The sequence below is a fragment of the Vigna unguiculata genome, chromosome 5 (assembly GCF_037176805.1).
Source record: "Vigna unguiculata cultivar grain cowpea cultivar isolate G323 ecotype 2 chromosome 5, ASM3717680v1, whole genome shotgun sequence".
NCBI classification, from domain to species: Eukaryota; Viridiplantae; Streptophyta; class Magnoliopsida; order Fabales; family Fabaceae; genus Vigna; species Vigna unguiculata.
The window spans coordinates 38,396,357-38,423,159 of record NC_140796.1 but is presented as its reverse complement, the minus strand read 5'-3'; the positions used below and the strand labels follow the sequence as shown (position 1 = coordinate 38,423,159).

Below are 26,803 nucleotides of genomic sequence, written 5' to 3'. Positions count from 1 at the left end.
ACCTACAGGGTATAGAAATGATAGACGTCTAAATGCAAGTACTAGAAGTGGAGAGTAAAGGAAAAAGGGAGAAGAATACTAACCTGGGGTTTTAATGTCGCGACGTTGTATTTAATATTATATTTGTTTGGTTTTATTTAAATGAGCTCACCCTATTTGTGTGTGTGTGACGATGATCATGTAACTTGTTACATGGGAGCAGATGTTAATGCAGGTGAGCAGGCAGATACGTAGAGACGGAGTGGGGATCACGACGGGATTATTTACTCAGTTTTATTATGATTTTCTTTTGTAATTTTTATGGTTTGGTTTTGTAATAACTGAATAGTACGATTTTAATTACTACGGAAGCGATGTTGAACTTTTAATTTTCCCGCGTTTTTGGGAAATTGTGAGAATAAATGCGATGTTTTATAAATCTTATTTCTTATTTATTTTTAAATAGTAATTTCCGGCTAGGACGTTATAATTTCCATCTCCACGTCTTTGACACTTGTTTTGAGAATGCCATTGCTGAACTTGAGGTTGGCATAGAACACCTTCACCAAATCTGGATACACGTTGCCCGAAAGTTCAAGGAATGTCTTCAATTTTTTAGCTTTGATATGTTACTCAAGGTTACCAAAGTTTTCTGCCCTCAACCATGACATGCGAATCACCTTAGGAAGGATGATTTGCTTCCTATTGATCTCAATCAAAAAGGTCTGAATTTTGTCTTCATGGCCTTCAAACCATACTTCAAGCCTTCCTTGATTCATGGCATTTGGAGAGGATGTAGTAGGTAGGGTGGAGCTTTCATCATTTGAGGGGGGTTGTTCGTTGTCTTCTACGCATGGTGAAATGTACATTTGGCTCTTACTAGCAGATGAGAATGCCAATGCATGATGCTTATACAAGTATTTATAGAATCAGCATGTTGATTTTCAAAATCAGTCAATTAAATCGGGCAGATATTCTGGTTTCAATGTGAGGGAATCTATATCAGAGTATGCAGTGATATGTTTCCCATGCATTTTATGAACAATCCACTCATAAAAAGTTCACATCTAATGCATGCACATTGGAAATCATGTAATTAAATCACTTTATGGTCAATGCAATCCGAAAAGTTGATTTTAGCTGATTGTAATAGTTGTTACATGTTGCTACTACAGTCCAAAAATAATCATGTGATGGAGACTTTGATTGGTCAATCAATTAAAATCAATTCAAGCAAATCCACATCAGCATAAGTGATTTTAACACATAAGAATACATAGTCAATCGACTAAAACTATACCAGAAAACTAATTTTTGGTGCAGTGGCAGTCTTACGCTTGATCCAAGTAGATAGCATGTACCACTTGTGCTTTTCCTATCCACTTTGCACCTTACATAGTCAGAATTTGAAAAATCACTAAGAACAATGTTAGATTCATTAGGATAGCATAATCCAACATTATTTGTTCCTTTCATATACTTGAGAATCCTTTTTGCAGCTTTGAAGTGCGATTCCTTTTGATTGGATTGAAACCTTGCACACAAGCAAACACCAAATTGTATATTCGGCCTACTAGCGGTTAGATATAGCAACGAACCAATTAACCCTCTATATTTGGTTGAATCAACTTGGTTTCCAGCTTCATCTGCATCCATAAGGCAGTTTGTTGCAATTGGAGTGGCAGCCTCTCTGCAATCCTCCATTTTGAACTTTTTCAATAGGTCAAAACAGTATTTTGACTAACTTAAAAATGTTCCATGCTTGAGTTGCTACACTTGCAGCCCTAGGAAGCAGGTTAGCTCACCCATCATAGGCATCTCAAATTCTACCTACATAGCTACAACAAACTCTTCACATATGGAATTATTATTTGATCCAAAGATTATATCATCTACATATACTTTGAACAAGTATTACATCACTTGCATGCTTTCTAATGAAAAGTGTTTTATCAACAACACCTCTAGCATATCCTTTAGATAAAAGAAAGTTGTTTGACCTCTCAAACCACTCTCGTGGTGCTTGTTTCAAACCATATAAAGCCTTTTTCAGTTTGAAAACATGATTAGGATAGATGTGATCTTCAAAGCCATACACTACTTCATTTAAGAAACTATTCAAGAATGCACTTTTCACATCCATTTGAGAAAGTTTGAAGTTGCACATACAAGATATGTTAACAATAACCTCACAACTTCTAGCCTAGCTATAAGTGCATTTGTTTCATCAAAATCAATATCTTCCTCTTGATTATAATCTGTAGCAACTAGCCTAGGCTTATTCCTAATAATGTTACCATTTTCATCCATTTTATTCCTAAACACCCATTTTGTACCAATCACATTCATTGCATCAGTTTTAGGAACAAGAGACCACACATCATTCCTTGTGAATTAATTAAGTTCATCTTGCATAGCAACAACCCAATTACTATCACATAATACATCATTCACATTCTTAGGTTCAATTTGAGAAACAAATGCATTATGTTGAACAAATGCAAGCTTACGTCTAGTGGATACTCCTTGTTCTATGTCACTAATTATGTTGTCCTTTTCCTGCACTATATCTTCTTCATCTGCAACCTTAGACACATGATCTTGCAATTTTGGGTTAGTTTCATCAAATACAACATGCATAGATTCTTTAACAGCCATCAATCTCTTATTATAGACTCTATATGCATGACTTTGTATAGCATAGCCTAGAAACACACCTTCATCCGCTTTTGCATCAAATTTTCCAACACTTTCTTTGCCATTGTTTAAGATGAAACACTTACATCCAAATACTTTTAGGTGACTTAAAATAGGCCTTCTCCCTTTGAAAAATTCATAGGGTATTTTCTTCAAAATTGGCCTAATCAACACTCTATTTAAAACATAGCAAGCATTGTTGACTGCATCAGCCCAAAAATACTTAGGTAGTGAATTATAATTTAACATAGTTCTTGCTAGTTCCTCAAGTGACCTGTTTTTCCTTTCAACAACACCATTTTGTTGTGGGGTTCTTGGTGTAGAAAAATTATGCTTAATGCCATGCTTTTCACAAAAGTGTTCAAACATTTCATTTTGAAATTCTCCACTATGGTCACTTCGAATAGACAATATCTTGGAACACTTTTCATTTTCTAGGATCTTGGCAAGTCTTTTAAAAGCATGAAAAGTGTCATTTTTGGCAGCTAAGAACAAAGTCCATGTGTACCTAAAAAAATCATCAACTATGACTAATGCATAAAGATTGCCACCAAGGCTCATGGTACGAGATGAACCAAATAGATCCATGTGAAGCATCTCTGAAGGTCTTTCAGTTGAAACAACATTTTTTGGTTTAAAAGAGACATTGGTCTGCTTTCATTTTTGACATGCTTCACACACTCTATACTTCTCAAACTTGAGTTTTGGTAGTCCTTCAACCAACTGTTTTCTATTCAGCCGGTTGAAATGCTGCATATGTAAGTGACAAAGTCTCATATGCCATAACCAAGTGTCATCCTCTTTTGTAAGCAAACAATGGATGCAAAATGATGCATGATACAGATCAAGTAGATATATATTGTTGACTCTTTTTCCTATCAAAACAATACTACCATATGCATCATATATAAAGCAATTATTTGGTTCAAACATGACTTTAAAGCTTTTGTCACATAATTGACTTATACTTATCAAATTATGTTTTAGCCCTTCTACCAGCAGCACATTCTTGATGTTGAAAGAGGATCCATTGCCTATGACTCCATTTCCAAGGATTTTTCCTTTGTTGTTGTCTCCATAGGTTACAAACCCTTCCTCCTTCAACTCCAACTTTGCAAATTTGGTCTTATCTCCTGTCATATGCCTCGAGTAGCCACTATCTAGGTACCATAGATCCTTCTTTTCCTATTTTATGACCTGCAAAACAACATAGTATTACATGGTACCCTTTGATAAAGAATCCCTTAGGTACATCATACTTTCTAGCATAAAAATTCTTAAGAACATGACCTTGCTTCATACAATAGTTGCAAGAAATGAATGGCATAGCATTTGGCTCACTCTTGGAAAAGAAACTAGAGAACTTCTTGGCTTTCTTTTCATGAATAGGTGTATAACCAAGTCCAGCCTTTCCAAAAACACAATTTTGAGAGCCAAGAATAGCTTCCATGTTTGCTTTTCCTCTTGTGAACTTTGCACAAGTTTTTAAAAGATAGTTCACTTGATTATTCAAAGTAGTGCAGTTTTCACAAGGTTTTATAACCAGTTGTTTGATCATTTCCAAATGTTCGAAATCAGTTTTTAAGTCGGTTGTTTCTGATTTTAGTTGGCTAACTCTATTTTCTAGCCAGCTATTTGATCCTTTTAGCCGATTGTTCATGACAACAATTTTGTTGGCCTCATTATGCAATTCTTCAAAGTCATGCAACAATTGGTAATAGTCATTTTTATCTTTAGATGACAAGGAACTTACTTGGCTTGATGAGGGTGATTCATATCTGACCATGAGGCATAGATTTGCTTCCTCACTTTCTTCTTAAGATGAAGTGCTTGTTGAATCATCATTATCCTCCCAAGCTATGTAGGCACGTCTTTCCTTGGCCTTTTTGTCCTTTTTCCTATCATCAACCTTCTCCTTCTCTTTGTTAACATTAGGACATTCAATCTTGATATGTCCTTGCTTTCCACAATTATAACATGAGAAATTAGAAGAACTACTTGTATCATTTTGTTTAGAAATGTACCTCCTTTGATTACCTTTGTTGCCTTTCCTCTTGAGATACTTCCCAAACCTCTTGACTAGTAGATTCAAGTTCTCATTATCACTTGATTCAGCAACCTCTTCCTCGGTTTCATCACTCTTCTTGGAGCTAGTGTTCAAGGCTATGGTTTTTACCTTTTTCTCACTTGATTCAAGCTCACTTAGCCTTTGCATTTCAATCTCATGCTCTCTTAGTTTGCCAAATAGTGCAGCTGTGGTAATGATGGATAAATCCTTGAATTCAGATATGGTAGTCACCTTTGGTTGCCAATTTCTATCAAGACACTTAAGAACTTTGATGTTTAGCTCCTCTTTGTCAAATTCCTTGCTTAGACCCATGAAATGGTTGACTATGTGAGTGAACCTCTTTTGAATTTCAGCTATGGACTGTCCTTTTTACATCTTGAAAAGCTCATACTCTTGAATCAAGGCATGCTTCCTTGCTCTCTTCATTTCATTTGTCCCCTCATGTGTAACCTCTAGGACATCCCACATTTCCTTTGCATTCTTACATTGGGAGACCTTAAAAAATTCATCCATACTCAAAGATGAAGTGATGATATTCTTGGCATTGCAATCATATTGAGCTTTTCTCCTTTCTTTATCAGTCCATTCACTCCAAGGCTTGTCCACCTTCTTATTTTCAACAATACATTTAGGAGTATATGGTTCATTAACTATTGCATCCCAAATCCCTTTGCCTATAGATTCAATGAAAATTTTCCTCCTTATTTTCCAAAACTAATAGTTTAGGCCACAAAACATAGGTGGTCTATGAATAGAGGCACCTTCAGCAAAAGAGAGTTTACTTTCAGCCATTTCAAAATATTTTTTATCAAACTTGAATACCTTTCAAGAAACTTGCTCTAGATATCAATTGTTAGTTTTGAAATGGTGATTTGAGCCAAGAAGGGGGGTTTGAATTGACTTTATAAAGCTCTTTCGAAAGCTTAAACCTCTTTTCAATCGAATCAAATAGACTGGAAAGTTAGGATGTAAAAGCAGCAGACCAGTACACTTTTAATCGATTAAAAAAATAAAGGTATAATTAGTCGCAACGTACCCAGTTTCATCCCAATGTGTCTAAATGGTACCCACTTTTAACTTTGCATCTACTTAGTACCCAAATTAGTTAATTTGAATCAATGTGGTCCCTTTCCGTTAACTCCGTTAAATAAGATAACTTCTGACTGAGTTGACCAGTTAACTGAGAAAAAATGTTATGACGTGGCACGAGACTAGTGTGTGATGTGGAACAGTACAGCGTAAGAGGAAATTGAAAAGAAAAAAAGGCACGAATTTTCTGGAGTTGGGGTTTACGAAATTTGGGCCATTTCATGCGTTGTGGACAAAATTGAAGGTGTAATTGACATCAAATTGGCAGCTATTTGGGATTGCAGGTGCACAAACCATTTGTTTTTTTCGTTGATTGCATTATTTGTTGTTAGGATGGTGGGGTTTAGGATTAGTGGTTGAATGTTTTGCGTGGTTTAATTTAATGGTGTTTTGGGTATTCTGAAGGAGATGGGTTATGCCAATATGAAGGAGATGTGGTATTCCACCCACTGACCCAAATACAGAACCAGGAGAAGAAACGTTGTGATTATGTGATCCAGACGAACAAGACGACCACGAATGACTAAAACCATGCGACATTTCCCATTTCACTCGCCACCTTACCCCTGCAACAAATCAGCTTCCCGGGGAAAAAATGAAGAAGAAGATGAAGATGAGAATGGGAAATTAGAGCTTTTTGAATGTGGACAATCAATTCAAATAGGGCATGACACGTTATCCACAAATTGCCACTGTACAATTATTTTCATTGACACGTATATGTTCTGCAATGCCACATCACAGATTTGTTAACGGCGTTTATGAAAACTTAACGGGATGGACCACATTGATGCAAATTACCTAATTTGGGTACTAAGTAGATGCAAAGTTAAAAGCGGGTACCATTTAGACACATTGGGACGAAACTGGGTACGTTGTGACTAATTATACCAAAAATAAAATAGCAGACTAATTTGTTCTTGAGCTATGAAACAATCGATTAAAAAGACAAATCAGTTGGCTAAAATTTTGGAGATTTATGCAGAATGCAAAATTCGCAAATTCAACTAAAACAACAATCTTTTACATACAAGACTTGTTCCAACCAATATTTTTAACAAGTATACAGCCTCAGATTACACAAGAACGCATTAAATCATACCAAAGATCGAATTGCTTGGTTTTCTTGAGTTTTTATAGAGATTCAAAGTGAGTGAGATGAGGGAGAGAGAATTGCACAATTGTTTTTATACTGGTTCACTCAATCACAAAGCTACATCCAATTTACCAGGACAACATGAGCCTAGTTTCCACTATATTCAAAAGTTTTACAAATTACACACCAAGATTACACTTTTGAACAAAGAAACTCTCAATATTTTTGACTCACACAAAAATCTAGACACACACCCTGCAAGAATCACACTTACAGACTTGAAATCACATCAGGCAAACCAACCAAAGGCACAAGAACATCCAAACCTGATCGTGGTTGTCCCTAGCCAACCATACATGTGTTCTTCAAGCTACTCACCAGCCAAAATGCCTCCAAGATCAACCAACATCTTCAAACCACGAGTTGCAACTGTGTATTGCACAGAGAGAGAGTTTTCTATAGAAGAATGACAAAGTTTCGTGCTTAAAAACTCATATTCGCACCTCTGCTCGCGAAAACACAGCTTATATAGTCTGGTTTTAGTGAAAATAGTCGATTAAATTTTTCGTACAGTCAGCTAATTTCACTTGACTTAAGTGAAATCAGTCGATTGAAAAATAATTCAATTGACTGAATGCATTCATACCAGAAACTATATACAACAAGCCTTTTAACCTGTTGGAACCCATTTTAATAGATTAAAAGAGACACACTAAGGCACAAAGGACATCAAACCTATGTCATATAGCCTACCAAAATGATATAGCACAAACACATCACATTTAACATATTATTTTCAGTTTTAACACACTAAAACTTAATCTTCAAGTGGATCTTCATCAATCTTCATCAAACACCTATGATCTTCATGCACATGGCTTTATCAATTCTTTGCTTCAAGCTTACTTGTGCCAATAGGCCTAACATTTGGCCCAAAAGAAAGATTGTGTTACTGATTTTACATGAAACCCATCATATCTTGATATCTTCTTTAGCCCAAGAGAATAGCATGTGAAGCCCATGAAGCTTATTGGGCTCTTGTTGTCTAAGCCCTCTTATATCTTTCTTATCATACTTCGAGTTATTAGGCCTTTTGATGGGCTTGGACTTTAAGTTGAGTATGGACCATGTAATGGACTTGGGCTGGATCCATCAGTTTCATTTGGATGATTACTTTGAAATGTCCTTTGATTAATGCAAGTTTTTGTCCTAGAATTTATTTTATTGAAGCTTTAAATGTGAAGGTTGGTTTCGGTATATTCTTCCCAGTTTGGATTTGGATTTCTTTATATTTTCACCGAATAATTTTTATAGAAGTAGCATTAAAAGGGATCAATATGATTTTATAAGTTGATTGAATCTAAAAGACCATTTAACCTTAATAAAAAAATTCATAACCAAATTATACACTAAAAAAATCACTAACAAAAATATTAAATGAACTCTAAATTTATTAGTAATTAAGTAAATTAATCAGGTATAATAATACACAACATTTTGTTATTGAAACAAACTAAAATCACTATCTTATATAACTATAAATAGTTATAATAAATTAATACATCAAATTAAAAAAGAAAGTCTATTTTTATAGTTTGTATTGCAATGATAACAAAATTTTCAAAAACATAAAAACAAATGATTTGTAAGTGCTTACAAGATTATATTGCACTCTACGATTAAATCTAATAATGACATACAAATATACATTTCATTTTAATATATTATCCAAGTACAAGATTTAATTATAAATTTTAATAATATAATCATTTTATTTTATTATGTATCACTAATTGTAACACTTCATTTAATAGTAAACTACTAAATAAAGAAATTCACATTTGTTAGCACACAACATGATAAATTCACGTAAGCTTTTAGAGAATATTTATACAGTCATCCAAAATGGATTTACTATACAAACATAAAAAGGCTGAAGAGGTTTAATCACTAAAGGTTTCTTATCAAAACTATATACATCAATTTAACAACTAACTAAGCCTCAAGCTGGAGGCCCCTGATCACGTCTAAACCCATCCACCCCTACATCATTCCCTACTCACACCACAATGGTGATCATAAGAAAGGAAGAAACAACAACAAATAGACAAGGAGACAAGCAAGGTAAGTTAATTGAATAAAAGATTCCAATTACATTAAATAATAATTTATAAACATACAAAACTAGCATTTAGTTGCACAAACACTAGACTCAATTTTATCCAAATATGTGCTCTCGAGTCAGACTAGTGAAGCCATGCATTTGTGGTGATATAACCTGCTCTCTTGAGCTGCTCTCACTAGCTATCACACACAAGGTTAATCCTTTAAGTCATAAGAAAGATGAAGCCACTATTATGACAAGACCTCTTGCTATTCTCACCATCTAACCATTTTCCTCTATTTGAGTATCAATGGCTAGTAGAATTCAGGATAGCTTCACAAAATGGATCAATATTGATTGTCAAGGCACACCTTAAAGAACACATCACCCATGGGATTCATTCCTTAGGAATTTCTCAAAATCATCAAATCATTCATGCACACACCTTAAATCCAAAAGTAGATACTACCACATAGATCATTTCATAATTATCATTAAAACTTAGGAAAAGATATTTAAACACTGCAATTCAACTGAAAACAAAACAATTAACGCTCAGTGTTGGCGCTCAGTGCCATTTGCCTCGCAAAGGCGGACACTTAGCGTTACTAGGTAGTGTTAAGCGCTAAATGACTCACAAAATTAGGCGCTGAGCGCCAGAATCCAACGCTTAGCATCAGGGAATAAAATGGTTACATACCTACAGAGGTGCCCAACGCTTAGCGTCACTTGGCCAGCGCTTAGCGCCATTCATCTAGCAAAAATGAGCGCTCAGCGCTGCTCTGTGAGGCTAAGCGTCACACCAATTATCAGCACACCAGATTTTTCACAATTTGATAATTCTAAACTTGTATGATGGTTCAAATTGGAATTCCTTTCTTGGTTATCATTCAAAAATATCTTTTAAATCATGGAGGTGGTATCAATTTGATCAATGATTCAAATCTTACAAAATTCCCAAATCATTAATGACACACCAATCAAACATTCATCTCACTTTTAAAATAAAAAAATCAACCAATCCAAGTCATACCAAATCAAAGTATTATCAATTCTAAGAAAACACCACCAATCATGGATAATTCGATTCAATACGAGTTTTAAGTTAGCTTTCCTCATCTGATGAAACCTGCCCAAACTGCTCTATAACACCAAAACCCATTCTAAGCTCCAGAGGACTATATCTACAAGTAGAATTATCAGAAAAGCGATCAGGTCACCTTCCTATGATCACTGATCATCAATAATTCAAGAGGGAAACTAAAAAGACTCATGCGATCTGAAAAGAGGGTGCATGCGAGATTGGAAACCTAGTTAGAGAAAAGTGTTGAAATTCAACTTACTTAATTAGGGAAAAGGATCGGTTGATCTTGAAGATCTCGTTGCGAAGATCATAAGGGCGGTCTCTGATCTTCACAAAGATGATCACGGAGTCAAAAATCATAGAGAGAAAGATGAGTGCTCTAGAGAATAGGTTTTTAGAGAAATGGTGGGTTTTAAAATAATGAAACTCGTTAATAAAACTTCTATTTATACTTTAAGTATTTTATTATTTAAATATTTGAGTTTCATTAATTTAAACAGGATTTTAACTCTAAAATATCATTTTTCTAGGTTGTTACACTAATCAATTGTGTCAATGTCATATTTATTATTATTAGTATTTGTATTAATTAAATTAACTAAAATAAACTTATAACTAATTAATTATTTTTCCGAATCACTACACAAAAAGTGGACATTTGTGACCGTTAAAATTACAAGTTTTAGCGGTTAAAAATAGTCACATATGACATCTCTAATGGTTTAAAAAATTTTCATAATTACACATGTCAAGAACAGTTTGTTAAAAAGAAAATTTAACCGTTGGTATTGCTGTAAAAAAAGAAAAAATAATATTAGCAGTTAAAAAGTACTACAAAATTTACTTTTATTTTATGATATTGTAATATATTTTGATGGCCAAAAACTGCTACCAAATATATCATATTTTGATAGTTAAAAATCGCCACAAAATATAACATATATTAACGGTTAAAAGTCGCCATAAAATATATCATATTTTGACGATTAAAAACTACCACAAAATATATTATATTTTGACAATTAAAAAACATAAAAAAATGTTTAAAATATTTTTAAAATTTTTTAATATTCTAAATTATTTAGTATTTTTTTTCGTTCTCTATTTTAGTTAAAATTATTTTTTATTACTTATTTATTACATAAAAGATTCTAGTTTCAAGTCCTATTATTCTTTATTTACTTATTTGTTAAATTACTAAATATATGTGAAAGTATTTTCACATGGATAGGATTAATGGAAGAAGCTTAGACAAAATGCTCTTTACAAATATTAATCAGCCTAATCAAAAGGATTATGTTCTCTTTTCTCCATAAAAATGTGATCAAGATTTTTCATTAACTCTACCAGTAACTACACCAAACAACACTACAAAATCTCATATACTTTTAACCAATAAGCAAGGAAATAGTATGTTGCAATGTAGATTACAAAGTATAGAGTGCAGAATGAAGGATTGAGAAGATCCTAACATATATAAGAGGATGTATGTCAAATTAATCTAAGTCTTGGAATATCCTAACATATACGTCAAACTCCATGAAAATTACTATCAAGTGATGATCCTCCTCGCAATGTTGGCATTTCTTGGCCACTCTCTTCATCCTGTGAAATTAAAAATTAAAATCATATCATGTTAGCATATTTAAAAATAATACACAAGATATTAAATTATACACACCAAATATAAACCACTTACAATTACATTACTCACATTACCAAACATGACACCTAACTCATGAGGAATATGCCATTCCTTCCTTTAGATGTATGCAAGCATGACACTTTTTAATGTCTTCACATTTTCTTCAAGAGTTGCTAACTTTTCCCTCAGACTAATACCTTCCTCTTCCAATTGAGAACTTTCAACTAAATCAGAACCCTGCATTACTAAATTTTGTTGTGGATCGAAATGCAACACTGTGAAGACCTCCTAATCCTAAGCAACGTACACATCCAGGATGATCCTTTCCCAACACTTTACTAACACAATCATCAGCTGAGATTTCAACAGAATTAACACTTTGACTCATTTCTTGTGTCATTTTCTCTTGTAAATATAAAAGTACATAATGAATATTGAAACTAAAACTAAAAGATGAATATTAAAACCAAGTTCATGTAAATGTGCATGTGGCAGTGAAATTAAAAGTTGCAAAAGTTGAATATTGTTCCTATAAAAAAAATATGAGAATCAAGGGGTTGACAGGTTGTAAGACCCAATATTTTTTTCTGCCGTAAATTAAAAGGGTTGCCCCATGTGAGTTGGGCCTAAGGGCTGGCCCAAAGGGAAACAAACCCTAAGTCTGCCCTAATTCTTTCATTCCCCTCATTTCAGAAAAATAGTCGTTATGTTGTTCTCTTCGATTCCAGAATAAAAGAACTGTGCTCTGCTAGGGTTTAATTCCTAGCCTCTGTGGAGATTGCTCAAGATCATTACTGCTCAACGTAAGTACTCTCCATCTCTGACCACCTTTTCCTTAGCATACTTTTCGTGTTTTCCAGCTAGGGTTCCGTAGGGAGCTTATCTTATGATTTGTTCCGCTATTTTTCCAGCCCCTAAATTTTTCTGGAGCTGCTGTGCTCACTCTTGTGGTGTCGAGGTCCTCTACTAACCCCTTTCCAGGTAAGGGAAGCTAGGCCCTATTCTTGTAGTTCGATTTTCTGTTGGTTCTATTGTTGTGCTGCGATTTTATGGCTGGTATGTTACTGTGGGAGTATAAAACGTCTTGGTATGTTGTATGGAATTGTGGGTGTGACTGATGCAGGGAAATAGTGGCGAGAAACGCGTGTTCTCGCCCAAGCGAGCCTGTCTCGCCCAGGCGAGACTTGCAAAGACAGCCTAGATCCACACTCGAGCTCTCGCTCAAGCGGAGAGCTCTCGTTTGAGCGAGGCATCTCGCTCAGGAAAGAGCGAGATGCCTCACGCGTTCTCGCTTAGGCATCTCGCCTAAGCGAGAACGCGTGAGGACTTTGGCTCGTCGCTGCAGTTTTTAGTCCAGGCGAGAGACTTTGTCTTTGGGCGAGGGGTGGCCTCGCTCAGGCGAGGAGGGGCTCGCCTAAGTGAGAATTCGCGTTTCAACAACCCTCATTGTTGGTGTTCTTGCCCAAGCGAGGGCCTGCCACTTGAGCAAAAGAGCCTTTTCACTTGAGCGAGGGTTCCTGGCCTGAGCGAGGCTGATGCATGTATTGGTGTGATGTTTGCTGTGTTTTATATATTGATTGGTGATCTACTGCATAATTTCATTACCCTGTTTAAAGCATGAATGAGTTAAGTATGCAAGAACTGTGTGATCTTTGGATTGAAAATAATGGGTTGGATATGATCTTGGTTGTGATCTAATTGAGATGGTTGGTATCAATGTGGCATGGTATTAATATGAGATGGAGTTCCATATTCACGGTTTGAGAATAATGGATTGGTATGGATTTTACTGGGAATATGAAAGAGGTGGATTATGAGGAACTGGTATGTGATATATATATATATATATATATATATATATATATATATATATATATATATATATATATATATATATATATATATATATATATATGTGTGTGTGTGTGTGTGTGTGTGTGTGTATCCATGTTAAACCCTTCTTGGTTGATTGAGAATGATTGGTCCGTGTCAGTGCGTAATTCCTTGGAGCCTCTAGGTGAGGCTTTCAGGGTCGCGCTTTAGTGGTCGGGACGTAATTCTATGGCCCTTGTTAGTGGGTGTCCATGGTGGTGCCCCATCTATATGGTCTGGTAAGGATTCAAGGTAAGGTTGCATCCTGACACTCTAAGGAGTCAGTTAGTCTCACTTAGAGCGGACTGACTCCTGTGGTGAGAGTAGCAGGAAGCCTGAAACTCATTAAGGGCTAACCTTGTGTGAGAGGGAATTGATTCATTGTAACACTTGTAACACATAGCTCGAGGGTGAGCAGCTCGGGGGTGAGTAAAGGTATCCACCACAAGTGCAAGCATCCGCTGAATCCGACCAGATTATATGTAATCCGGATGAGTCGAGTCGAGTCTTAGAGTATTGACTGGAAGGTCATAACATGCTTGGATGATGTATGTATATTGGATGGTGAAAGTATATCTGATTGCATGATAAAAATCTTTTTGGCTCTAGCTTACCCTTTGCTTGTTTGTTTTCTTTGTATGTTGTTCTTCTACCTTTGCGATGATCATCAATTTATTGATGGGAGCAGATGCGAGAGGTACTCGTGGTCAATAGGGGAGAGATGATTCCGTTGCATAGTCTACTTGGGCTGGACTTCATGTTCTTATCAAATTTTCTTTAGGGTTATGGCTCATGTATTAGTCTGTCTTTTAAATTCCTATCTGATTCTATTAAACTTTATATCTTGTTCCTTTTTGGCATCATGGTGTGCCTTGGGGTCTTGTAAGAAGTGGTGTTTGAACTCCAGGACTGCGCTTTTGTATTCTTCTGTGTAACACTTCCTTTAATCACGGTTATTATTTAAATGGGGTGTTACACAGGTGATATATAGCAGAGTATGATATATAGCAGCAAATATTTTAGCTAGCTCCGGCCTTTTGTACTGTCACCCACCCAACAACAAAATATTCAGAAACCAATTACACATCAATACACATATTCAAAATAACCCTATAACGTTTGTTCACTTAACAATAATACAGTGATAATTACACCTGTGCAATCTCGCCTACCATTTTATTTTTCAAAATACCAAAATTTGACATTTTCCTTATGGTCTGTACAAATATTTAAGTTCTTGTAACCTGAATGATCTTCTGTTCTTTGACAGTGTACATATTTGATTTTTTTTTCAAAGTTTAAACCCTCAAATATGATTACATTAGTATTGTTTTTTAGCCATATCTCCTTTTAAACCAATGATTTTTGCACTCAAATTTCCTCTTGGGAGCATACATGGAAGGGGAAAAGAGGGACAAAATGATTTGGGGCATGATTTGTTTTGTTTGGTAAGGAAAACGCAATGAAAGGAAAGGTATAAGGAGATAATACAATCTCTCAGGGAGGATCGGAAAAGGAAATATAGTACTAGAGAGTGTCCATATATGTCTTCATATTTGTTTTGTTTGTAACCGATTGCATGTGTCTTAATCCAATACAGCTTCACATAACCTTAACAGTACTCTTGCAACTTGTTTCACTTTTTATTCTTCTAAATGAAAATAATAATAACTGGTTAATTTTACGGTCATAAAAAGTTAGTATCAGAATTTTACTATATTGTTATTACTAATATCTAAAGGATATATTTGTTATTTTCTTGAGGTCTTTCTTAGGTCACCATAGTGTAAAGGAAAAAGGATACATTTTGGGTTATGTATCAAAGGAGCATAATTGAAAAGGAAACAATCTCTTTCGGAAAACATAAGGGAGTTGCTAAAGCTATCAGAGAAGTCACATACAAAACTACTCTAGAATGCTTGTTTTGAAATGACAAAATTACCCAAAGTTTATATCTTAGTCATCAATAATTCCCAATCATATATTACAGATGAATGACAATATTGTAACAATATATAAAAATTAAAATGAAAATATATTGCAAAATTATATGAATTTATAAATATTTTAACTAAACTTGCCGCAATAAACCTTGCCTTTTCATTGTGTCAACACTCAATTTTGTCTAGCTAAATAAATAATAGAATAAATAATAATAATTTTTTTTTCAAAACATAAAAAAATAAAAAATAAAAGTAAATAAGTTTTTTTTCTTTGGTTTTTTTCTTTGTCTAAATAATAATAGGATAATAATAATAATAATAATAATAATAATAAATAAATAAAAAGAAAAAAAAAAGAGACTATTTTAATCTTTTATGTATTTTCTTTTGAGGCTTTGTTTCTATTTTAGCCCAAAATACTTTATACACCCACATCGTTTTTCTTGCAACTAACAGCAGTCCAAAATTTAATTTTCTCACCCTCACTCTATGCTTTGTTGTTTCTGTTCCAAATCAAGAAGTTAGTCTAATAATTAGAAACAGAATATGTTCTAATATTTAGAATCATTTACTCTGATTTTGTGCTCTAGTTTTATGACACATCCTTTTCTAGATGAGGAAAATAGTAATATGTTTCTCAAAAATATATTTTTTCTAATCATAATTAATTTGTCCTGGTCACATTTGATTTTGTGCTCTGATTTTTTTCTGTGATTTGATTCTCATAATGTGATAATATTAAGATCAATTCTTGCCTTTTAAAATTCGTTGTAATTAAGACAGACCTTTTTATGAGATTACTTTAGATTTAAATTGTTATGTATATAAACCCATCAGGAAAAAAGGAGAAAGGATTTTTTTTAACCTAGAGATACCTCTCTTAAAAAACCTAAAACCCACGGTTCATCTTTCTCTTGAGTTATTTTCCATAATCTTAAGCACCAAAAACCCACTCCCTCACTTCCGAAATTATTCATTCAACCACCCCACCTTGCTGCCAGCTTCATCGAGACGTTTGTTTTTGTGGCAAATTTCGTTTGGTGCGATTCTTCTGAGGAAGAGTATTGGTAAGATTGTATTAATCTTTATTTGCGTTGACAATGATTTAATTTTGGTCTTCGATGTTTTTTACAATAGTTGTTAGTGCATACATGATTTTTCCAAGCCTATAACCATTTAATCATTTGTTTTATTATTTAAAACCCTTTAAATCTAAAAGCTTGATTAGATTCAAAGCGTAATGGCAATTTCAAAAAAGTGGCGCAGGCTTAGTTGTACTTTCGAATTCAATCAAAATAATGATAAATAGGTGGGTCCCATTTTTTAAGTATATATTTGCATATCGTTCATATATTTGAAAAAGGAATCATACTTTGATGTGAGTTTTGGTGCTGAATGTTAGCTTTTCCATGTTTTTTCTTATCATATTAATAGCTTTTAAAATGGTCCATATTATAATCAATATCTATAATGACTTTCATTTCTAAGTAAATAATTAAAATTTGTTTTTAAAAAGAAATACTATAATGATCGTCCGCATCAGCTTTTTTTTCAATTTTAAATAAAAAATAATAATAATAAAATATGTTTTTTAAATGATCATTTGCATCGGTCTCGTATTTAATGTTTTTGTTTTATTTAACATATTTCTGAAAATTTAAAATATCAACGTTTTCACTAAAAAAAACAATCAAGTTGTTTTCAAATTTTTTTCCTAAAAGTTTTTTTTAAAAAGCACTACGTGACCCTGATTCTCCATTATGAATGGAGATATGTAGGAGCAAGGAGTATTTCTTGTCGGGCCCAAAAAACAAAAATCTTTTTTTGTTTCTTTTGAATTTTCTTTGTCATCTTTATTTATTATTATTATTTTTTATTTTGGAAAATAAACATTTCAAGGAGACCACGTCCATTTGTATTTTAATTAAAGGTACCGTTTTAGGATGGGCATTGTAGGGTGCTAACACCTTCCCTACACATAACCAACTCCCGTACCCAAACTCTGTTTTCGTAGACCTTGCTCTTTTTTGTTATGGTTTTCCGTAGTTTCCTATGATAACTATAGTGGCGACTCCAAACCTCTTTTTTTTTTATATTTTATTTTTGGTTCGTCATCACGTCACGATTTTGGTTGCGACACATTGACATAAGGCCCATTTCTTTTCTTACGAGTTTCAATATACAACTCTCCTCCTCTACCCACAACACATCCAAGGTTTACTTTCTAATACATTGGAGCATATAAGAATAATAAAACACTTGTGATGAATTACCATCTCATGTTGTTTTGTAAATAAAAGCTTTGCACCACCGGTATGATGAATTTTTTGCACTTTTCTAACTTCAAGATTTCTCTTACATAATTTTTGAGACAAGTAAGTTATTAATTAAACGAAAAGACAAAAAAAAAATAGTTATTCATAACAATCATTTGTGAAAATTACCTTATACTCTACACTTAGATGACAATCAATATATGAAGACTAGTGATCTTTTTGAATACCATCAAGGACATTGGCAATTAATTGTTCTCTTGATAATGAACTATCATAAACACGGTTCCACAAATTCATATTTTCATTTCTATACTCATTTGACATGCAAAGGGAATAATAACGTTCAACAGACCTTTCTGATGCCTGGAAATGAAATAAATTATAAAAAAGAAAAATAAAAGTTTGTATATAATATTGTAAAAAAAAAAGAAGAAATGATGAATCTACATGCATAATAAGCAATAACACCTGAAATGAAAAAATAACAATTTCCAATCTAATTCTAATCGGTGCAAATTATTTGAAGAAATATTCTAATTGGTAAAAAGCATAGAAGAACTAAAATCAATCGATAGAAATGCATTAGATCTAAAAAACAATTCAAGAATACCAAAGTTAACCACATTATATTCAACATGTACCTTTCAAATGTTAAAACAATCATCCTTGTATGACTTTGGAACTTTTGGCCAACTATCAAAGTTAATAGGAACATTGTTTGAATTTGTAGCAATACGACCACATGTTGAAGAAAGAAGTGAAGTTGCTTCTCCATGGGCTCGTAACTGTCTATCAAATGACACAATTATACGTTTAACCATGACCCATCACAAATACTGATAAAGGATTGACCCCAACCAAGGATGGAGGCACATGCTTAAGAAGACTAAGCATGTTTAGAAAGGAAGTTCAGTAATCCTTCATCCCTTTCATTTGTGTTTGTTATTTTTGATTCCCTAAGTTGACTTAGTTGAATAAACTTTAGTTGACTTGTTGACCTTTGACTAGGTTTGACTTGTTGACTATAGTTGACTTGACTTAAGCCAACATGCTAATCTATGTTTATTTGCTTTGTAGGTTAATTAGGAGTAAGAAAGCAATGCTAGGTGGCGCATGGTGATTGGGGAGCATAAATGATGTGGAGGAGAGAGTAAAGCAAAGGCATAAAGCATAAAGTAAAAGGCATGAAGCAAGTGTACCTATGTACCTTTGGTCTCCTTTGTTTTTAGCACACTTTGGCCACTTTTTGGAGACATATGAGACACATTCTTTGTCTCCTTTTGTGCTAGAACGAAATTAGCCTTGCACACACCATAGTTAGCTCTTTTGTCTCTCATTTTTTGTAACCTTATTTGACCTAGTTTCTAGAAGCTAGGGTTAGGTTTTTGTAGAGACATCCTTAGGTATCTTTTATTTGCTTAAAGGTCCTTAAACTCTTCTATATAAGGGGTGCTCCTAGACATGTAAAAGGGTTGAAGATTTTGAAGTAAAAACACTCTTGTGTCTCAACCATTTGTGAGAGTTTCCTCCCTAGGGAGTGAATACTTTTAAGCCTTATCTTGCATAGCAAGTGACGGCACACATCCACTCATCTTCAAGGTTGTCATGGCTTCTAGCCTAGCCTTGTAGTGGCGTGCTTCTCACATTTTTACCATTTCTTTCCTTTCCATTTTATGTTTTCTTCTTCCTTTAATTGTTCTTGGTTTTCTATGATTTATATGTGCTTTCCTTTTCCTTTTTGTTTGAATTAATCCATCATCTTCTTCTCTTGAGCTTTGTGAAAGGAACCTTCACATCTAGATAGCTTGCTATCTTAATGTCCAGTGGAGATTTCACTTAGCTTTCTTAATCAACTCACACCATATTCAACAATCTTAAAGAAAACAAGATAATCCTTCATCAAATACACATGGCTTCGTCAACTAATTTTATTTTATTTTATTTTTTGCATTTTCTTGTTTGTCTATCAAATAGTGACATATTAGCAAGAAATTTAATAAAAAATATAAATTCTTATTTGTAAGTAGAATAAAACTTAAAATTACCTATAATATGTACAATCCATGCTTTACTCAACTCACGTCTTCTAGGCGATTGTTGAGTAGTATCCACTAGAGGTGGAACATGTGGATGTGGGGTAGGAGTCACAAGAGGAAGAATATGTGGACATAGAGTATGAGCCATAAGAGGAGGAACATGTGGATGTGTCGACATAGAAAAAATATGTGGTTGTCGAGTAGGAGGTATAGGTGGAGGAATATATGGTTGTGGAGGTATAAGACCCACAAAAGGAGGAACAGGTAGTTCTTGAGTATATGTAGTTTTTGTGTGAACATAACTACCAAAGTTTGATTTGGATGAGATAGAGAACAAGGAAGTCTTCATGAAGGAGTAGAAGCAACTCGTAACGTTCACAAAGAAATGATAAAAGTTCAAAGTATTTTGAATTGTGCAACAATATAATACATTTTTTAAGAGTAAAACTAATTAAAAAACAATTAAAATACAAATACAAACGTTTAAAGAATGTGTAACGTGTAAAACATATTAACGTTTGTGACGGTAAAAAGAATTATTACAAATGCTAAGCATTTTTATTAGTGTATCTTAATCGTTCAAAAATAACCCGTAAAAATATGTTTTTGTAGTGAATGTAATCGTATCCTATATATAAATATTACATTTATCATTATGCATAATTAAACCAATAATAATGATCATTCAAATAATTTTTTCATTTAAATATAATAACAATAATATAAAATGAAGTATCTATCTGCTTAGCACCTTTTGCACAATACCTAAATATCTTCTGATATAATATATACTTACAATCTAAAAGATACACCGTAGTTCATATTATAATCATGGTTTTAAATTAATACAGTTAACTACTAAATCTAAATTTCATCTTTATATTATTAAATAATATTCATATTAGCATAGTTTTACAATCTATATTTCACAAAAATAATATGGTTATTTTTAAAATAATATAGATACATATATAAAATAATGTTAATTTAAATAATATTCTTATAAAGAGGTTTATAAATAAACTTTCTTTAATGATAAAAATTCAAATCTAAATAAATAAAAAATTCAATTTAGTAATGACTTTTGATCATACGTGTACAAATTATAATTGATTTATAAATAAATAATTATATGATTTATTTCTAAATGTTTTTATTGATCAATTAATTTCATTAATTATTTTTAATTTTCTAACTGAATTGTTTTTTTTTATTCTATACCTTTAAATCCATCATCTTCTTCTCTTGAGCTTTGTGAAAGGAACTTTCACATCTAGATAGCTTGCTATCTTATTGTCCAGTAGGGATTTCACTTAAGCTTTCTTAATCAACTCACACCATATTCAATAATCTTAAAAAGGAACAAGATAATCCTTCATCAGTTTTCGAAGTTTTTTGTTAGTGGTGCAGAGATTGGTAAGTGATAATGTTGTCGTTGACGCGATCAAATTCATACTACTTATCTAGAACAACTTCATTATTGATTAGAAAATAGTCAGCAAAATAGAAAGGGTAAAGTAACCCAAAGTCGTCTCCCAACGAACACATTATTGCTTTCTAACAAATTCATTCTCATAGAAACTATACAAAAGAGTTATTCAAATAATAACAATATAAGAGGATTAATATAAATGAAAGAAAGAAATAGAATTGAAAAGATAAGAAGAGATAAAAATGATAGTAAAGAAAATAGGTTAATTCCACTACTTTTTCAAAATAGGATTCATTATTGGTTTTCTACATATTATTGTTATTGATTTCTTGTCTAAGATTTCAAATTAATCAATGTAACTTTTCAATTAATTTGTTGGCGTCTTCACTTTCAACCAAAGTAACTTCTCAATCAAAAACAAGAACTTTATAGATTAATCATAGTCAATTTAACCAAAGTAACTTCTTAATTAAATATTATTATGCCTACTCATGTTTATCCTTTTACCTCTTGTATCTAGTAAAAAGCTAATTAACTAAAGTAACTTCTTGATTAATTTTAATCAAAGTTTTCACCTTTAACCAAAGTAACTTCTCAATTATTAGCAAAAACTCATTTAATCATTTGAAAGTTTCTAAATTTAACCAAAGTAACTTCTCATATAAAATTTAAAAACCTTTGGACTCCTATGATTGTTATGTTATGTAGATTTAACATTGTGCAAATGTGCTACAATGTAAAAATCATTACTTTTACTAGATTAAGAACCAAAAGACAAAGATGAAAATAAATCACAAGAATTAAAAAAACAAACAAATTTATTCATTTAACCTCAGAATCCAATTAAGAAATTACAATGGAACTAACCCTTGAAGCTTAGCCCTCCATGGAATGTAAAAGTAAAACACAAATTGAAGAAGAAAGTAGAGAGATAGAGAACAAAATTAGGCTCCCCCTAAGGGTTTCTAAACTCCAAAGTGTCGAGCTTTCCCTTTCTGCCTCCCATTGATCTCTTTATATAGGACTTGGACTGGGCTTTTCTATTTCTAAAATCTCTCAAATATCTTTTAAAATAAAAATAAAGATAAATATTATTTATCTTTATAGTAATCATGAATATTTAAAAATATTTGGAGAGATATACACTATTTGACAAATATAATTGGTTGAAAATTTATGATATAATTAAATAAATTAATTATTTAAAAATATATGATAAATTATCACCAAATATTGGATCAGAGTTGGTCAGACCGACCTTTATAGTGTCGAATATTTGACCTTCACTTTTTTATGGAAGTTAATGTGCCCACGTTCTTGTAGTGGCTTAATACGTTCTCATGGTATGTCATTAAGACACTTAGCATCTTTTGGCACAAATTATAATAGTGCTATGCTTTAAGATTAACCTTCTAGAAAAGGTTTTTCCTCAATCAGATACAACATATTACAATATAGAGATGAAGTGAAAGATTTTATACTGTACTACAATACCGAAATGAATTGGATGGTTTTACCATGATATTACAATATTGAAATGTACCTTTCTCTCCATTTAGAAAATTTTTGTGTCACCATAAGGAATGTATTAAATGATAGAATAATGATACATATACATTTTTATTTTTTTCTATACCTTTTAAATACCAATAAAATGATATTTTTATTTTAAAAGATAAAATAATTAAAGAAAAATTAAATGAAAAAAATAAAAATATTTAATTTTAATTAAATATTAAGTAGGTGTCTATGATGCACAAATACGATATGTGTATCGATATGACATGTATCTGATACGTCAATACACTAATTTTGGAAATAATAAGACACGATATGTGATATAGGCATATTGAAAAATATAAAAATTCTTTTACAAACATGAGAATATATGATTATTCTTATGTGAATCCAAACTAAAATCAAATGTATTAAATATTTTCAAAATAAAAATTTAGAAATTATTGTCATCATAAAAACACTATTGATTTATATATTAATACTTCATTGATAAGTATTGGTAAATTATCCTAAAGTATTGGATACGAAAACATGTCAAACACATATACATAACACAAATTGAAGTATCGGCGTAACATAGTTAGGTGTAAACAAGTTAAAAAGTGTATTATACATCATTTTTGTATGATCAAGGAAAAAGGAAGATACACACTCTCAATTTTTCTAAGCCTTACAACTCCTATTAAAAGTTAATACTTTTATTTTTACAGGTACTTTTTTCTAAATTATTTTATATATTTAAAGTAAAAATATTATATTATTGATGTTGAATAGGTGTATGCTACAAATTGAAATGTATGTTTATCCTCATGATAAAATGGGTATCGTAATCCATTAAAAAAGGTTGTGTTTGTTTCATGGGTTCAACTATTAATGAGGATGGATATGTTGATTGAGAATGTTTGTTGCAAATAATTTGGATGGAGATGCCATAGTGAATGTAGAGGATGGGACAATGATTGATTTTTGTGTTTCTGAGAAATATGAGGGGATGAGTTTTTCCACTTTGAGTGTTTGACTACAATACCCTTCATGTAATGGCATGCATACAGCAAAAAAGGAAATGTGACATATTTCAGCTGAGCTATGTCATCAGCTCCAGCAGTGTTCCTTCTCCTCCTATTGGCCAAAGCTTGCGCGTGCCACATATTTCAATTGTTCACATCACACAACTCAAATTAGGATTTCACGTTCAACATTAGTACAAAACACAAACAATTAGTCAAGCAATGTGACATGATGAGCTCACTCCCCAAAGACCCAAAAAATCATTTTGAAAACCTTGGCTCTGATACCAAATGTATCATCCCGTCAGGATATTACGAATTTTAATATTAAAATAAAAATAATAAACAATTTCATTCAATAATACCTCATTTCCCAAAACGCGAGAAATTTAAAACTTTATTAGATTAATAAAGGATCGGAAATCCATAATTACAAAACTGAAAGTCTTATCAAAATAGGCCATGAGCCTTTACAATTTATTACAAATCCAAAGACATAAAAACATAAACATGAAAATCCCATGATATCCCCGCTCTGCGGCTAAGCCTCACCAGCGCCATCTGCATCAACATCATCTGCTCACGTGTACCGCGTACACGATCATCGCCAAACACAAGAAGAGAGGGTGAGCTTAACCGAACAAGCATACAAATATATTCATATACATATATAAGTCACTTGTATATTTCATGCAATCATGCCAATTAAAATCCCTCATTCGATTCCATATCCCCTGGCCACAACCAGATTATTTGTGTTCTACCTCTTTTAGTGATTACCTCAAGGTGACTTGTTGCCATACCTATCGGCCACAACCGATAGAGCACGTGCGGGAAACCATTACCACGGATCATACATCGTAACGCCAGGTGGAGTTCCCAAATACGAACATAGTTCGTAATGTCCCAAGACTACCAAACTAGTCAGCTATTTACTGAGGAGGGCAATCTATCTGGACCCATCCGTACTTGCCCCAACTAGCACACTCACACCGGCAACACTCGCCAACCCGAGCTCAACTCAAGGGTTCCTCGTGTTCATCTGCCATCCCGAGCTCAACTCGATGAATGCTACGTGCTTAACCCCTATCCCGAGCTCAACTCAAGGGATACGTTCCGAGCCACAACTTAAGGAACACCAGCAATCCCACATTTGAAGTATCACCATAAGCCTTGTAGATCACGACCACAGAATCAAGAATACCAATATTGTTGCAGTAAAATCGCTTGGCGGGGGACACGTACCACTAGGCGCTGCGCGCTTCTAGACCGCCTGAAAGGTGTAATGGGTCGAACCTTTGTTCACATTAAATATTTAAATTTTGAGAATTTAACATTATTTTTGTGCATAAGAAATGATATTAATTGCATCACATTTGTTTGGATAATCTTAAGTTAAATAATACAACTAGAATTTAATTTAAGTCCTTAAGATTGTTATTACTGAATATTTTAAGTCATAAAATAAGTCCCAAAATAAGAAATTTGGAGAGGAATAGTTCTGGTACTAAATGCACCCACTATTCTCATGTTTACACCCCCTTTTTCCAATTGGATTATTTATTTCTGAAAAAAGACATTTCTGGAGCTAATTGCACCCCCTTCTGCAATTGGACTTTCTATTTCTTTTCTGCACCCCTTCTTTTTGCTAATTTACACCCCTAATATCACTTAAACTCCCGTCCACCAGATTGCGCCACGTGGCAATCCTTCACTTACTAAATTAACCAATTAAAGCTTACCACGTCCTCAATCCCCCACTTACTAATATAACCACTCACAGTTTACCACATCATCAATCCTCCACTAACTCAAATCACCAATCAAAACATGCCACCTCATCACTCTCTCTCTCTCATTCACACAACCAAAACCTTAACCCTAATCTCCTTCTCTCCCACCATCTCCATGTCGCAGCCACCACAATCACTGCTCCTACGTCGACCGTCACCGCACCTCCGTCCACCTACCTTCCCCGCACCAGCCACCATCTCCTTGTACGACCTCACCAGCACACGAACTCCCGCCAGCAACCATCTTCCCACACGAACCACCGTGCTCGAGCCGCTGCCACTCGAAACGACCACACCTGCACTTGCACTCGCCGGAACAACCCTTTTTGCGTCGCTCATCGTCTTCCCCACGTCTCCCGTAGCCACCACCACCACTGCGTTTTCTTCATCACAATGCCACCGCAATCGCGCCTGCACCTGCACCCTCGTCGCGCTTCCTTCTTCATTCATCCCGTTGCCACCACCATGGCAGCACCACCCGCGCTCGCGAGCCTGCCTATGTCGAGCCCGCAACTCGCCAGAATCGCGGCTAGAACCACTGACAACACCCGACCAATGCGCACTAGCACCTGTGCTCGCGCCTCACCCTCTTCCTCGCGACATCAACCATGGAAACCACCATCTATTCCGTTCAGTTTCACCAACACAGATCTGCAACAGAATCTACACCTCCATTAGTTGCGAGAACTAGAAGCACCATCGTCACGCTTTCGTCGTTGTAGTAGTTGCAACAACACCTCTATCCTCTCTGAATCACAGCTCTGAACACGCAACCTTCTCCCCGCGAGATGTCGCAGAACATATAACCACGAGGACACATCCATGGCAGTACGCAAGTAGTCCATTACCACCATGCACTTGTCGCCATTGACGTGTGTCTGCGAAGCTGTAGCCGCCGCACCTGTTCGAACCAAATTCTTGACGCACACCGCGAAGATGAAGTACCAGCGACAGAAACCACGGTGGAGAAAGGAGGAAGGAGGAAGAAACCCTAGTTTTGGGAGGAGAAAACGCACTGCCACATGTCCGCTTCTTAGTGGACAGTCACAGAGTCAAACTGGTCAACCAGTCAACTTTGGGCAAGGCTTAGTCATAGTTGGTCAAACAGACTATTTTTAGCAGGTGGTTCCTCTGCAGGAACCCTAAATGGCCTAGCAAGGAAAA

The 26,803-nt window shown here is 34.0% G+C and overlaps 1 pseudogene; it reads right to left on the bottom strand.

Moving 5' to 3' along the window:
* Window positions 1-11,647: 11,647 nt before the first annotated feature.
* Window positions 11,648-18,177, bottom strand: LOC146886407 (uncharacterized; annotated as a pseudogene).
* Window positions 18,178-26,803: the final 8,626 nt, after the last annotated feature.